Source organism: Cetorhinus maximus, chromosome 4 (assembly GCF_964194155.1).
Source record: "Cetorhinus maximus chromosome 4, sCetMax3.hap1.1, whole genome shotgun sequence".
In the NCBI taxonomy this organism is placed as follows: Eukaryota; Metazoa; Chordata; class Chondrichthyes; order Lamniformes; family Cetorhinidae; genus Cetorhinus; species Cetorhinus maximus.
This window is the reverse complement of record NC_135882.1, coordinates 33,117,484-33,134,482: the sequence shown is the minus strand read 5'-3', so window position 1 is coordinate 33,134,482 and position 16,999 is coordinate 33,117,484.

The window sequence follows — 16,999 nt, the reverse complement described above, 5'->3', positions numbered from 1 at the left end:
CTGCAAAGGCTATGGGCCCTGATAACATTCCGGCAATAGTACTGAAGTCTCGTGCTCCAAAACTAGCCATGCCCCTAGCCAAGCTATTCCAGTACAGCTACAACACTAGCATCTACCTGACAATGTGGAAAATTGTCCAGGTATGTCCTGTCCACAAAAAACAGGACAAATCCAATTCAGCCATTCAGCAGACCTCCCCATAGGTCTACTCTTGATCATTAGCAAAGTGAGGAATGAGATTATCGACAATATTATCAAAACAGCTGAACTCAAGAGGTGAGGTGAGAGTGCCTGCTCTTGACATCAAGGCAGCTTTTGACTGAACATGGCATCAAGGAGCCCTAGCAAAACTGAAGTCAATGGAAATCAGGCGAAAAACTCTCCAATAGTTGTAGTCATACCTGACACGGAGGAAGATGGTTATGATTATTGGAGATCAATCATTTCAATCCCAGGATATCACTGCAGGAGTTCTTCAGGCCCAACCATCTTCAGCTGCTTCATAAATCAAAAGTGGGAATGTTCACTGAGGATTGCACAATGTTCAGTGCCATTTGCAACTCCTCAAATACTAAAGTAATCCATGTCCATATGCAGCAAGACCTGGACAACATTCAGGCTTGGGCTGGTAAGCAGCAAATAACATTTGCATCACACAAGTACCAGGCAATGACCATCTCCAACAAGAGAGGATATAGGCGTAATATTAGCTTTCCACCTACAATTACAACACCTTTTACTACCAAATTATTATTTGTATATTGAAATATTTGTAATAGTGCTGCTGCTATCTCTTTCCTAGATACTCTTAGGTTGCGTGGATGCAATCCATCCAGACCAGGAGTTTTATCCACTTTATGTTTAATTTGTTTATTTAATATTTCTCTTCCTTTTATTTTAAATGCAGTTATATAACTTCTAATCTCGATGTCATGCCCATTTTGATCTGCCTCCCTGGTAAATACTAAAGCAAAATATTTATTTAATATTCATGCCACTTTGCTATCGCTGCCAGTGATTTTATCCTGACCATCCATTAATGATCCATTTCATCAGGTACTTTATAACTTGTGCAGACATAACGTTAGTGTGCTGCCTAACAACCAAGCAACTCTGAAAATGTGGTTCTTATTTCCTTAGCTACAAGACTACTTGGGTGCCTTAAAGCTTTTCCACTGACCTTTAAGAGTACAGCAATTCATTTAATAATGGAATTATATAAAACTGGAAAGAACAGCTGATGTAAGGAGCTTATGTAACTTATTAGTTACATGTAGTTGCAAATGGAATCCTTATTTAACTCTATAAACATATGAACAACTTTTACATGAATCTATCATAAGGTATATAGAATTAAAGGTGTAATATAACAGGGATTTATTTATATTTAATGGCTGGCCCTCCCATGGTAAAATGTAACAGAACACCCTTTCCTTCCTTAATGTTCTAATATTCCCCACATAAACACCACTAGCTGGAACACTAACAAAAAATGCTGGAAAAACTCAGCAGGCCTGACAGCATCTGTGGAGAGAAAGACAGAGTTAACATTTTAAGTCTGTATGACTCTTCTTCAGAGCAGTTCTGAAGAAGAGTCATACAGACTCAAAACGTTAACTCTGTCTTTCTCTCCACAGATGCTGTCAGACCTGAGTTTTTCCAGCATTTTTTGTTTTTGTTTCAGATTTCCAGCATTAGCAATATTTTGTTTTTAACTAGCTGGAACATTATGGGTAGGATTTTGCCCTTGGTGGGGTTGCTTGGCGGGGGTGGATGGGGGCTGTCTGGCAGCCGACCGCCACCCGCAATCGGCTCCGCTCCGCAGTTTCACACGGGTAGGCCAATGAAGGCCTGTCCTGCGTGGATCACGAGCGGCAGCGCTGAGCACTGCCTGTGCGGGCGGAGGGGAGGAGGGAGAGCCAGGCTTAGCGCGCAGTTTGCGCATGCGTGCGAAAGAGTGCTCTAATCTCCCTGAGGCACGGAGCTGCCTCAGGGAGATAGAAGCGCTTTTTTAAAAAATTAATAAAGACATTAAAAAATTAATAAAGACATTAAAAATTTAATAAAACATGTCCCCTCAAGTGACTCTGTCACATGAGATGGGAACTGTTTTTAATTCCAGAATAAAGTTTTAAGTTAATGTTTATTTGCTTTAGGAAGCCTCTCCGGCTCGTGGGTGAGGTTTCCTAAAATATGTAAAGGCCGCTTGGTCTTTTCACTTGCCCGCCAACCGTAAGGTTGGAGGGGCAGCGTAAATTTGAATTTAATTAGCTTTTTATTGACTTAATAGGCCTTTTAATTATTAGTGGCGCGTAGCTGACTCTGGCGCGCGCCCGCCAAACGAAATATCGCGCGAGTGCACAATGATGTCGGGATGCACGTCTGACATCATCGCGTGTCATTTTATATTCGGGTGTGTCGGGCACGTGCCTGCAAGCCAGGTGTGAAATTCTGTCCTATATTGGGTATATCTGGGATGATATTCTAAGCTAGATAACGTGCTGTTACCTAACCAGATGGATATTATACAGTTATAGAAATTACAGTACAAATAACCATTCAGCCTTGGCTCACTGGCAGCATTCTTACCCCAGTTGGAGGTTTCTGGGTGCAAGACCCGCCTCACAGATTTAAACATGTAATCTAGGCAGACACTTCAGTGCAGTACAAAGGATACATTGCACATCTTTCAGATGCAATGTTATACCAAGTCTGCACTCTCAGGTAAATATTAAAAAAAATTGAGGAGTCTTATGGACTCAGAATGTTAACTCTGTTTCTCTCTTCACAGGTGCTGCCAGAGCTGCTGAGTTTTTCCAGCATTTTCTGTTTTTATTTATTATAGTTAACTGCCAAGCATCGTTTGAAATTTAAACCAAGCAGCTTGACCCTGATTGGTCATGGCATTGCCCTGAGGAAAGATTCAGCAAATGGCTGCCACTAATTTCATTTAGCTGAAACAGGCACAATGTGTGTACATGGTCTTTCTGCAAAGAACAGGGCTCTGTGTATTAAGATATGTAGCTTCCAGTACACGCAAATGCGCCACAGTGCGAGCTCGACTGGCTATCTTAAACTGGTTGTCAGCGTGATTCTTAATACATTGAGGTTTATTTAGCAAATGTTGTCTCGTCGCGGAATCACATCCGACATTGGACATTGGGCAGCATTTCCCCCCGTTAGGGGGGGTTGTGCGGGAGCAGGCGCGGGTGGGCGGATTCCCAATCGGTGCCCCCAGTTGGGGGTGCACCGCCATTTTACGTGGGCGGGCCAATTAAGGAAGCGCTGTGCACTCCCTGTGTGGGCGGGGGAGGATTCCCTGAGCCGGGATTGCGCAAAGTGCTGCCTCAGGGAGCTCGGCTCAAGTTTGAAAACTTTATTAAAGGGAGAAAAACATATTCCTGACATGTCCCCTCATGTGACACTGTCACATGAGCAGGGACATGTCAATTACTTTTATTTTAAAATTTTACACACATTTTAATCCCTAATGAAACCTCATCCCACCTGTGGATGCTCGAAGTACCATGCCTTTTCTCTCCATGGATGCAGCCCAATTTGCTGAGAAACTCTTTCTGTTTTTGTTACAAATATCCGGCATCTACAGTACTTTGCTTTTTGTTCAAATATACTTGTTTGTTATTCAATCTGATGACCGAATGTATACTACCGTGAATGATACATTATGATGTATAGGCACACTAAATTGTACGAAAGTAACTGAATTGAAATTCATAAGCAGACACAATTTGTATTCTATCGTGATGTTATCTGAATTTCTAATGAAATTAAATATTTGTTTTTGAATATATTCCATAGCACACATGATGGTACTTGGAAACTGATTTCCTGTGAGTTCTCAAGATTTCCTGTGAGTTCTAAAAATACAAGTACATTAGCTGTGACATTTCATTATTTTGTACCTCTAGGATAATATTGCTCACTAGTAATGGCATTACAATTGCCTCTTACAATTTCCAAATATGTAACTTAAACCTAACTTTTACTGCCCTTTGATTATATCCTGCCCACTTTTAATTGTCAACCAAAGTTAACGCAGGATATCTCAGCATGACTGAAGATGTCGTCATAGAAAATAACTCTACAGCACAGTTTGAACGATATTATATAAATGAGACACATCCCTTACTCAGAACTATGGGTTTAGCCAGAAACACATAACCTTTTTAATGGTTTCTCTGCAATTGCTTTTGTTCATAACTTCATTGATATACATGGGAGCTGATGCCAATTTAGCAACAGAAGTAAAAAGGAGGCAGAAATCTGTTATGAAGTGAAAAACTGCTGCTACTTAGCTGTCGGAGCCCATACTGTACATGAAAGGAACACTGTCAAGTTTTCACGAAATCACTGTAAGATAGTTCCTTCATAACAAAAGCAGGTTAATCCAATATTATACTCACAAATTGAGATTAGCAGGTTGATTGAGAAACCCACCTTGCATTCTAATGCACCATAATTCTTGTGCACTGTAAAGATGTATTTCTATTGTTAATTTGTATTGTCTAGAGACCAGAATGATGTACAATGGAAATTATTTAAGGATACTTTACATGAGGAAAAAAATAACCCAATAATCAACCTTAGCTTTATTTTCTTTTTCAGAAGTTCTTACTTAACAAGGAGGGTTCATTTTGATTTGAAAAGAGAAGCTTAAAAACATGTGGAAAGCTATCACAAATGGGAACACAGCTTGGTCACACCAAACAGCACAGGGATATGGAGCACAGGCGAATAAAAGAAATTGAGGTACAGATCAACCATGATCAAATTGAATGATGGAATGAGATTGAGGGATTGAATGACCTACTCTTGCTCTTATGTATTAGCCCAGAAATTATTATTGCACACATTAGCACACAAACACAATGCATTGCAATGACACCCTTCATTTTAAATAGATTAATGTCTGTGCTATAGTAGCAGAATGCTATACAAACATATTTAAGTATCATTTTTAGGCTATTAATGATAATCTTTAGTCTTAACATTGATTTCATGTAATCTAAATTTTGACAGTTTAGTGTTTATTGACCTTGTATGTCACAATTCATGTTATGGGCTCATTCCTGACCTATGGCTCTCAGAGAACTGTGGCTCTTACATTTTGAGAAAATTCCAGGCACATAGCTCATTTGTCTTGATGAAAAAAAAACAATGATTTCCAAAGATGTGTTCCCTGTGAATGTTGCTTCCTGGTGGGTGTGTTGGATTGTAGAATGATACAGCACAGAAAGAGGCCATTATGGTTGTACAGGCGCTTTGGTAGACTCACACTTTTACATACATAAATTCTATAACTTGTACAAGTCTCAATATTTGATATTTTCAAATCTGTCTTAAGTAAATAGTTTTAAATTTGATAACATGAATTGTATATTATTGTGTTAGATCCGTAATGCATTTCACTTAACCAATATGTTATAATGCATTGCTGTATATCAAGGGATTTTGCTTTGTAATGGTGTTTACGCATTAAGCAAAACAAAAAAATTGTTGCAGATGTGGTAAAATATCGATAATATTGTAGAATCATAGAATGATAAACATAGTAAAAGGCGATTTTGTCCATCTTTGAAAAAGGTATTCAAGTAATCCCATTCCCATGCCTTTCCGAATAGCTCTGCAAGCTTTTCCCTTCAAATACTTATCCAATTCCCGTTTGAAAGTTGTTATTGGATCTTCTTCCACCACCCTTTCATTCATTACTCATTGCATAAAGAAAATTCTCCTTATTTCATCTATGCTTCTTTTGCCAATTAGCTTATATCTGTGCCTTCAGGTTACTGACCCTTCTGAAAGCATTTTCTTTTATTTACTCTATTAAAATCCTTCATGATTTTGAACATCTTTATTAACTCTCCCTTTCACCTTGCCAGCTGTAAAAAGAACCACCCCAGCTTCTCTAGTGTCTCCAAGTAACTGAAGTCCTCCCCATGGTGACCATTCTAGTAAATTGCCTCTGCACCATTTCCAAAGCCTTGATATCCTTCCTAAGGTGTGGAACCTAGAATTGGACCCAAATGCTCCAGCTGTGACCTTGCCAGTGATAAAGGTTTAGCATAACTTCCTTGCTTTTAAATTCTATGCCTCTGTTTATGAAGTCAAGAATCCCTTTTTTTAACGACCTTCTCAACTTGTCTTGTCACCATCAAAGATTTATGCATTCTCACTGCCAGGTGTCTCTGTACTTGCATGCCCTTTAAAGATGAAGCATTAACTTATATTGCCTCTTCTAAATCTTTCAAACAAAATGCACCACTTCATAGAGAAGTGTGAACTTCAAATTGTATCTGCAATGTTTGCCCATTCCATCAGTCTGTCTCTGCTCTCCTGAAGCCCGTTAATATCCTGCTCACTGTTTACTACTCATTATTTATCAAGTTAATTGTTACTCTCAGTGCTTCTCACTCTCCAAACAGTATTCAGTTCTGAATACTGATGAAAGTGATAGTTTATCTCAGGAGTGCAGCCAGAGCAAGTCCAGGGCACCACAGTTCGCTCAGCTGTACAGGGAGCAGAAAGAAGGCTGGAAGAGCAATAGTGATAGGAAGAGATTCGATAGTCAGGGGAACAAGCATGTGTCCATAAGGCCATGGATGTGAATTCAGGATGGTATGTTGCCTCCATGGTGCCAGGGTCAAGGGTGTCACTAAATGGCTGCAGAGCAGTGCAGAGAGGGTCAACAATGAACAGTTGTGGTCCACATCGATACCAATGACATAGGTAAAAAGAGGAATGTGGTCCTGCAGTCAGAATTTAGGGAGATGGGTAGGAAATTTTCAGGCAGCACCTCAAAAGTCATAAACTCAGGATTACTCCTGGTGGTGAGCAGGTGAATGAGTGTCGGGAAAGATGGTGCACGAAGGAGGGCGTTGGGTTCCTGGGACATTATGACCAGCTGGGGAGGCCGGACGACTCGCACCCAAAGAGGGCGGAGATCAATTTATTTGTGGGGCAGTTTTCTAGTTTTTTTATTCATTTATGGGATGTGGGCATCGTTGGCTAAGCCAGCCTTTATTGACCATCCCTAATTGCCCTTGTAAAGGTGGTGGTGAGCTGCCTTCCTGAACCGCTGCAGTCCCTGTGGTGTAGGTACACCCACAGTGCTGTTAGGGAGGGAGTTCCAGGATTTTGACCAAGCGACAGTGAATAAAGAGTGATATGTTTCCAAGTCAGGATGGTGAATGGCTTGGAGGGGAACTTCTAGGTGGTGGTGATCCCATGTATCTGCTGCCCTTGTCCTTCTAGATGGTAGTGGCCGTGGGTTTGGAAGGTGTTATGTTCCTTCTATCGGGTCACTTTGCTCAGCGAACACAATTGCGTGCCTATCTACTGGTGAGTGAGTTGGTAAACAAGATACTGCAGACGCAGAGACCAATGTAAGATGAAGCACATGCTGTTTATTAACACAAGTAACAGAGCACTAATACATGTGTTCATCTCAAACCAGACCCTATTCTAAACTATTGATTAACATTGTAGCCCGCACTACACAGCAATTAGGTAATATAGTCACGTGGTCAATCTGCTCACATTCTCTTAAAGGTGTATTGCACCTCAGATTACCACAGAAGGTGCTCCCTAAGGAGCCTTGGTGAGTTTCTGCAGTGCATCTTGTAGATGGTACATACTGCCACTGTGCATCGGTGGTGGAGGGAGTGAATGTTTGTGGATGGGGTGCCAATCAAGTGGGCTGCTCCTTGAGTGTTGTTGGAGTTGCACTCATCCAGGCACGTGCTATTGGGGAGGGTTTAAACTAACTTGACAAGTGTGTGGGAACCAGGAGATAATACTGAAGAGGAAGACCAAAGTGCACATGATACTGGGAGAGACAAATAGCACTAGCAAATAGTAAGACATTAGGTGAGTTCAGTGTAAGGGAATTGGATTATTAGTTTAAAATGAAGAATGTCCAGAATTATGTAAAGAAGGTTGGGGAGTGGCACTAAATTAATTGTTCCTTCAGATAGCCAGCACAGACAATATGGACCTAATGGCCTCCTCCTCTGCTGCAACCATTCTATGATTCTATAAAGTTCTGGTTAGGCTACAACTAGAGCATTGCAGCACTGAGTTCAAATAGACCCAATTTTTGCTGCAGCAAGGGCCTTATTCCCGTGAGCCATGAATTTATGGAGAAGACATAACTGCTCATGAAGGATATATAGGGTATATAAAACTGTCAAGCTGTGAAGTGATTTATATCCACAAGCCTTTAAAAATTTGAAAATTAACAGCGTGTCTTTCTCAGTGCGAGTTGAAAAATGTCTGTTCTAGCAGTTATAATAGCTGTTTGTTGCCATTACCCAAGGGTTATTATTATATATTCATTATTAGTTGGCTGCTTTCCACAACCTACAATTATCCCAGCAGAAGGTTGTAAGTTCACAGTTTGACTGACAGCTCAAAGAGGTTTTTAAAGGATTAGCAGTCTTTGAAGTGTGGTAATGAATAAAGTCGGTTTGTTTTGATAAGGGATTAAGTGCTTGAGAGGCTTTTAAAGTTTTGAATGGCCTTTCATGAATGGGAGTTTTTTTATTATAGTGAAAGCTGTAATAGATATTTAGATCTTTATTTAATTTAAAGTCAACATGGCTCCTGAGGTCTGCCCATGATACATACTGGGTGAGTTGGCATGGCGAATGTAACAGCAAAGGGTGGTGTGTAGAGGGTTGGCATGTGTTGGCATTAAATTGCCATGGGGACTGTAAGGGGCCATGTGGGTGGGTCAGGGGCATGTGTTGGCATGGATGGGGCCACGTGTGAGTGATAAGGGCTAGTGGGCCTAATGTTTAGCAGAACAACTAGGACAAAGTCCCAGAAAACTGAAGCGACCTTTTAAACAGCTCACCCCAACACTCGGCAGCCCCTGTGTACAGAGGCAGCAAGCCTGATTTCATCCTGCCTTCGCCTACCACCTTGGAGTGAAAATCATGCCATTCAGGTCACTTTTTTCCAAGGTTGGTGCGCCGAGCCAGGAAATTTCCCGACTTGAGCTACCCACCTCTGGAGCGAAAATTCAGCCTTTATTGTTTTGGACAGAGATGCAAAGGAGATATGAGAAAGAACTTTTTTTTATACAATGAGTGATAATGACCTGGAACTCGCTGCCTGTGAGGGTGGTGGAAGCAAAGACTATTAAAGATTTCAAAAGTAAATTGGATGGATAATTGAGGGAAATAAACTTGCAGTGCTATGGGGATAGAGCAGGGGAATGGGATTGACATATTGCTCTACGGAGAGCTGGCATGAACTTGATGGGCTGAATGAACTCCTTCTGTGCCATAATTACTCTATGACTCTAATTTTTGGGGAAAAATAAATTTATAAAAATTAATTTAATTGTAATTCTCATCCATTGTTTCTAATCTAAACTGTTAGCCTCGCCAGCTCCCAGCAGAATGTTTACACAAAGACACAAGTAGGACAAAATTAAACAATCTAAATGTGACATTCCCAGTGAGTACACCAAGAGGTTTAAAGCACTGTAATTGTCAGTCACAGAGTTGGATTAGACTTTACCATGATCCAATTAGGGAATAATGAATAAGAAAGTGTCTATATCAGGAGTTTTACCATAGGACCAAAGTTCAGAGCTAAATCAGTCAGAAGTTTTGTGAAAAAACAATATATATTTTTTGCAATTCAATTTTGTCACCTGACTAATAGATAAGGAATGATATCATAGAAAATAAGATAAATTCTTATATTTTCTTTGTAAATGGTGTACATGGGTAAAGGGCACTCTTACTGAGGATTGAGAAACTTGTTAATTAAACAAACATTGTGAGCATCAAGCATAATTAGATCAAGCATAGTAAGGTGAGATGCATAGTAAGGTGAGATGCAGAGTAAATCTCTCCTTACCATAATAAAAAAAAAACACAAACAAAAATACCTGGAAAAACTCAGCAGGTCTGGCAGCATCTGCGGAGAGGAGCACAGTTAACGTTTCGAGTCCGAATGACCCTTCAACAGAACTAAGTAAAAATAGAAGAGAGGTGAAATATAAGCCGGTTTAAGGTGGGGGGGGGGGGGGGGGGTGCAAGTAGAGCTGGATAGAGGGCCAGTAATAGGTGGAGATAACCAAAAGATGTCACAGACAAAAGAACAAAGAGGTGTTACCATGTTTGAGTAATTTTCCTCAGTCCCAACTTCAGTTGAGCACTTCCTTGCACTAATATGGTATTTTTCCATCTTCCACAACAGGTTTTCTGTGGCTTCCAAGAGATTTTGTGCCAACTATTGTCAGTTGGAGGAGGTTTTGTGTCGTAGGAAAATGTCCACAAGGAACTGTATTCAGGCTGCTCAAACTCTTCATTGTGTTAGGTATGGACCAGAATACCAATTGTTTTGAATTGCCTTTGGATCAAGTGGGGATAATTAAATTAAAAGTAACCACTGATATTGATTATACATTAATTCAATAGGAAATAGCAGATGATAAAGAATGAGTAATAGAGCTGTTGTTTAATCTTGTCTGATTTTGTTTATGACATCATGCAATCCTGAAGGTTAAACTGCAGCCTTAGTGTCAACTCTCTACAACATGTAATATATACTGTTGTCTTAAATAGCTCTATAATTTTGTATGCTGATTGTAGAATAATTATTATAACCTTTTGGAAATTAATTTTCAGTTTTATTTTGTTATTGATGACAGTAATCTTTCATAGATTTATTTCAGCAATATCCCTTCTCGGTCTTCCACCCTATATGACATTATCTTGATATGACCTCAACTCCCGCTGCCATTCAAAGTCAAGTGGATCCTAAATGAAACCACAACTTCCCTTTTTATCAGTTTAGACAATCATTCATAAGGGCGGGGTTTTCTGGCACTGCCCGTCACTGGATCATCCGGTCTTGCCGAAAGTGAATGGACTTTTGGCTGGGCCTCCAAATCTCCCGTGGCAGGTCCCGCAATGACAGGGCAAGAAAATCCTGGCTTAAGTCTCCTAAAGCAACAATCCAAATTGCTTTATCCATTACTTGCATTACAGTTTTCCTTAAGTTAATTCCTCTAATCTTCTCTCTGTCCCTCTTTCCTCTTACATCATCCATTTTCTGACTTCTGTGCAGGATTTCAATCACTGTCTCACTCCATATTGCCCTCCAGAATGTTTCCTCTCTTGCAAGTAAAACCATCTAGTACCTCATTTTGAATTTGTCTATTGATATTCTGCATCGGAAAGAAGCTGGCTCACAAGTAGTGACCCTGATCTCACTGCCTCACTCACCTACACTTTGCACCACTTCTCCTGCCAGACTGCAGGGGATTTCATTGTCAGATCATCTAGTCCATCTTTCTCCCCATTCTTTATCACTTAATGGTTTCTCACCAAAACTGCACCTCATTCCTAATTCCATCCCTCAACCTGCCATGCTAGCTGAACTAGATGGTTCATAATCTCAGTCACTCATTGAACTGTCTCCCTCACTAACTGCTTATTACCACTCTATAATATTAACTATGTTTGCTGTTGAACTCTTTATTCATGTTTTTGTTATATTCAAACTTAACTTCTCAGTGCCCTCCTCGTCATTCTCCTGAGCTTAACTCTACCCAACTCTCACTCATCCAAAGCACAGCTGCCCAAATCCTGTCCTAGCCAATGCCTCCCTTATCTGCCATTTATATCTTTGCTAACCACCATCCCATCTCCAAAGCAAAGAGTTAAAAATCCTCATTTTAGTTCACAAATCCCTCCAGGGCCCTGCCCCAAATTACTCTTGCAAACTCCTTCAACCTTACATGCCAATCTGTGCACTATAATACTGCAATATGGGCTCCTATGTTTTTTTATTCTTTCATGGGTTGTGAGCATCACTGGCTAGGCCAGCATTTATTGCCCATCCCTAATTGCCCTTGAGAAGGTGGTGGTGAGCTGTCTTCTTGAACTGCTGCAGTCCATGTGGTGTAGATATACCCACAATCCCACCCTGGACCATTACTCTGCTCCATGACACAGTGCTCAGCATTTCAATCCTACTCCTTAGCACCCCACCCTCTCTCCTTTGCTACTTCCCTCTCACCTTTAGCAGCTTTGTCAAACTCTCTTTTCAATCATGTTCTCACTCATCTTTCCTTATTCATCTATTGCTTGAAATTTGCTGAGTAGGTATGTTTTCTATGGTAAATGCATAACATAAATACACATTTTATGCTGTTTAATCAATATCCTTTCAGCACAAATTTTAATTGCTGTTAACATTATTTTGCTTTAATGGCATTTTGTAGGGTAAATCTTCCAATAACAAAAACTTAAATTTATATATCATCTCTAACATAGTGAAATGTCCCAAGGGACTGTCACAGAAGCATTAGCAGACTAAATTTGCCACCAAGCCACATAAGGAGATATTCTGACAGTTGATAAATAGCTTGATCACAGTGGTGGGCTTTGAAGAGTATCTTAAAGGAGAGAAAGATAGAGAGGTTTAGGGAGGGAATTTCAGAGTGTGTCCCCGAGATAACTTAAGTCATCGTCCAAATTCTGGGACAAAGAAAATGGAAGATGCACATGCAGAATTGAGGGAAAAAAGAGATGTCAAAGGATTGTAGAGATGATGGAGGTTACAGGGAAAGGAAGGGGTCATACCACGGAGGGACTTGAACAGATGGATAAGAATTATAAATCTGAGGCATTATTGGACTGGAAGGGAGGGGCTGTGGGAGGAGGGAGGTGAGAGTTGGGGAGGAGAGAGAGGAGGCTGGTGAGTGGGTGGGGGAGGAGAGGGTGAGTGGGTGGGGGAGGAGAGGGTGAGTGGGTGGGGGAGGAGAGGGTGAGTGGGTGGGGGAGGAGAGGGTGAGTGGGTGGGGGAGGAGAGGGTGAGTGGGTGGGGGAGGAGAGGGTGAGTGGGTGGGGGAGGAGAGGGTGAGTGGGTGGGGGAGGAGAGGGTGAGTGGGTGGGGGAGGAGAGGGTGAGTGGGTGGGGGAGGAGAGGGTGAGTGGGTGGGGGAGGAGAGGGTGAGTGGGTGGGGGAGGAGAGGGTGAGTGGGTGGGGGAGGAGAGGGTGAGTGGGTGGGGGAGGAGAGGGTGAGTGGGTGGGGGAGGAGAGGGTGAGTGGGTGGGGGAGGAGAGGGTGAGTGGGTGGGGGAGGAGAGGGTGAGTGGGTGGGGGAGGAGAGGGTGAGTGGGTGGGGGAGGAGAGGGTGAGTGGGTGGGGGAGGAGAGGGTGAGTGGGTGGGGGAGGAGAGGGTGATGGAGTGGGGGAGGAGAGGGTGATGGAGTGGGGGAGGAGAAGGTGATGGAGTGGGGGAGGAGAAGGTGATGGAGTGGAGGAGGAGAGGGAGTAGGGGAGGGGGGTGGGGGAGCTGAGGGGGGTGGGGGAGCTGAGGGGGGTGGGGGAGCTGAGGGGGGTGGGGGAGCTGAGGGGGGTGGGGGACGGGAGGGGGGTGGGGGACGGGAGGGGTTAGCGGGACGGGAGGGGTTAGCGGGACGGGAGGGGTTAGCGGGACGGGAGGGGTCGCGGGACGGGAGGGGTCGCGGGACGGGAGGGGGTGGGGGAGAAAGTAGGTGCGGGGCTGGGGGAGGTGAGGAAGGAGGTGAGGGGGTGTGGGAGAAAGGTGGTGAGGGGGCTGGGGAGGTGAGGGTCTGGGGGAGGTGAGGGGGCGGGGGAGGTGAGGGGGCGGGGGAGGTGAGGGGGCGGGGGAGGTGAGGGAGCGGGGGAGGTGAGGGGGCAGGGAGGATTGAGGTGGGGTGGTGGGGAGGAACGTGGTGAGGGGGTAGGGGAGGAACGTGGTGAGGGGGTAGGGGAGGAACGTGGTGAGGGGGTAGGGGAGGAACGTGGTGAGGGGGTAGGGGAGGTGAGGAACGTGGTGAGAGGGTAGGGGAGGTGAGGAACGTGGTGAGGGGGTAGGGGAGGTGAGGAACGTGGTGAGGGGGTAGGGGAGGTGAGGAACGTGGTGAGGGGGTAGGGGAGGTGAGGAACGTGGTGAGGGGGTAGGGGAGGTGAGGAACGTGGTGAGGGGGTAGGGGAGGTGAGGAACGTGGTGAGGGGGTAGGGGAGGTGAGGAACGTGGTGAGGGGGTAGGGGAGGTGAGGAACGTGGTGAGGGGGTGGGGGAGGTGAGGAACGTGGTGAGGGAGGTGAGGAACGAGGTGAGGGAGGTGAGGAACGAGGTGAGGGAGGTGAGGAACGAGGTGAGGGAGGTGAGGAACGAGGTGAGGGGGTGGGGCAGGTGAGGAACGTGGTGAGCGGGTGGGGGGAGGTGAGGAACGAGGTGAGGGGGTGGGGGGAGGTGAGGAACGAGGTGAGGGGGTGGGGGAGGTGAGGAACGAGGTGAGGGTGTGGGGGAGGTGGGGAACGAGGTGAGGGTGTGGGGGAGGAAGGATGTGAGGGGTGCGGGCGAGGTGAGGGGTGCGGGCGAGGTGAGGGGTGCGGGCGAGGTGAGGGGTGCGGGCGAGGTGAGGGGTGCGGGCGAGGTGAGGGGTGCGGGCGAGGTGAGGGGTGTGGGCGAGGTGAGGGGTGCGGGCGAGGTGAGGGGGTGAGGCAGAGTTGGTAAAAGGGCTGGGGAGGACGGAGAGGAGGAAGATGTTGGTGTGGGAAGTGAGGGGTTGGGGAGAAGAGGGGTGGGGATGTCGAGGGAGAAGACGGGTGTGGGTGTGGGGGGAAGAAGACGGGTGTGGGGGTGGGGGGAAGAAGACGGGTGTGGGGGTGGGGGGAAGAGGACGGGTGTGGGGGTGGGGGGAAGATGACGGGTGTGGGGGTGGGGGGAAGAAGAAGGGTGTGGGGGTGGGGGGAAGAAGACGGGTGTGGGGGTGGGGGGAAGAAGAAGGGTGTGGGGGTGAGGGGAAGAAGACGGGTGTGGGGGTGGGGTGAAGAAGACGGGTGTGGGGGTGGGGGGAAGAAGACGGGTGTGGGGGTGGGGGGAAGAAGACGGGTGTGGGGGTGGGGGGAAGAAGACGGGTGTGGGGGTGGGGGGAAGAAGACGGGTGTGGGGGTGGGGGGAAGAAGACGGGTGTGGGGGTGGGGGGAAGAAGACGGGTGTGGGGGTGGGGGGAAGAAGACGGGTGTGGGGAAGAAGACGATTGTGGGGGTTGGCGAGAAGACGGGTGTGGGAGAAGACGGGTGTGGGACTGGGGGAGAAGACGGGTGTGGGGGTGGGGGAGAAGACGGTGTGGGAGTGGGGGAGAAGACGGTGTGGGGGTGGGGGAGAAGACGGTGTGGGGGTGGGGGAGAAGACGGTGTGGGGGTGGGGGAGAAGACGGTGTGGGGGTGGGGGAGAAGACGGTGTGGGGGTGGGGGAGAAGACGGTGTGGGGGTGGGGGAGAAAACGGGTGTGGGGGTGAAGATGGGGGTGAGGGTGGGGGGATAGAATGGGGGTGAGGGTGGGGGGATAGAATGGGGGTGAGGGTGGGGGGAGAAGAGCAGTGTGGGGTTGGGGGAAGAAGAGGGGTGTGGGGGTGGGGGGAGAAGACAGGTGTGGGGTTGGGGAAGAGGAGGGGTGAGGTGTTGGGGAGAAGATGGGTGGGGATGTCGGGGGAGAAGACGGCTGTGGTGGTAGGGGGAGAAGACGGGTGTTGTGGAAGGGAGAGAAGACAGGTGTGGGGGTGGGGGGAAGAAGACGGGTGTGGGGGTGGGGGAGAAGATGGGTGTGGGGGTGGGGGAGAAGACTGGGGTGGGGGTGGGGGAGAAGATGGGGGTGGGGGGAGAAGAGGGGTGAGGGGGTGGGGGAGAAGATGGGGGTGAGGGTGAGGGTAGGGGGAGTGGGTGAGGGTGGGGGGAGAGGGTGAGGGTGGGGGGAGAGGGTGAAGGTGGGGGAGAGGGTGAAGGTGGGGGGAGAGTGTGAAGGTGGGGGGAGAGGTTGAGGGTGGGGAGAGAAGATGGGGGTGGGGGGAGAAGAGGGGTGAGGGGGTTGGGGGAAGAAAGAGCTGTGGGGGTGGGGGGAAGAAGACGGGTGTGGGGGTGGGGGACGAAGACGGGTGTGGGGGTGGGGCGAAGAAGACGGGTGTGGGGGTGGGGGAAGAAGACGGGTGTGGGGGTGGGGGGAAGAAGACGGGTGTGGGGGTGGGGGGAAGAAGACGGGGGTGGGGGTGGGGAGAGAAGATGGGGGTGGGGAGAGCAGGGGGTGGGGGGTGAAGATGGGGGTGAGGGTGGGGGGAGAGGGTGAGGGTGGGGAGAGAAGATGGGGGTGGGGGAGGAGGGGTGAGGGGGTGGGGGGAAGAAGACGGGTGTGGGGGTGGGGGGAAGAAGACGGGTGTGGGGGTGGGGGAAGAAGACGGGTGTGGGGGTGGGGGGAAGAAGACGGGTGTGGGGGTGGGGGGAAGAAGACGGGTGTGGGGGTGGGGGGGAAGAAGACGGGTGTGGGGGTGGGGGGAGAAGACGGGTGTGGGGGTGGGGGAGAAGAAGGGTGTGGGGTGGGGGGGAAGAAGACGGTGGGGGTGGGGAGAGAAGACGGGGGTGGGGGTGGGGAGAGAGATGGGGGGTGGGGGGGGAGAGCTGGGGGTGGGGGGAGAAGATGGGGGAGGGTGGGGGGAGGGGTGAGGGTGGGGAGAGAAGATGGGGGTGGCGGGGAGAAAGGCTGAGGGGGTGGGGTGGGGGGGTGGTGGGGAGGGTGGGGGGAGGGGGTGGTGGGGAGGGAGGAGGTGAGGGGTGGAGGAGGAGGTGAAGGAGGGGGTGGTGGGGGAGGGGGTGGTGGGGGAGGGAGGAGGTGGTGGGGAGGAAGGAGGTCAGGGGTGCGGGAGGAAGGAGGTCAGGGTGCGGGAGGAAGGAGGTCAGGGGTGCGGGAGGAAGGAGGTCGGGGGTGGTGGGGGAGGAAGGAGGTCAGGGGTGCGGGAGGAAGGAGGTCAGGGGTGCAGGAGGAAGGAGGTGAGGGGGTGGTGGGGGAGGAAGGAGGTGAGGGGGTGGTGGGGGAGGAAGGAGGTCAGGGGTGCGGGAGGAAGGAGGTCAGGGGTGCGGGAGGAAGGAGGTCAGGGGTGCGGGAGGAAGGAGGTCAGGGGTGCGGGAGGAAGGAGGTCGGGGGTGGTGGGGA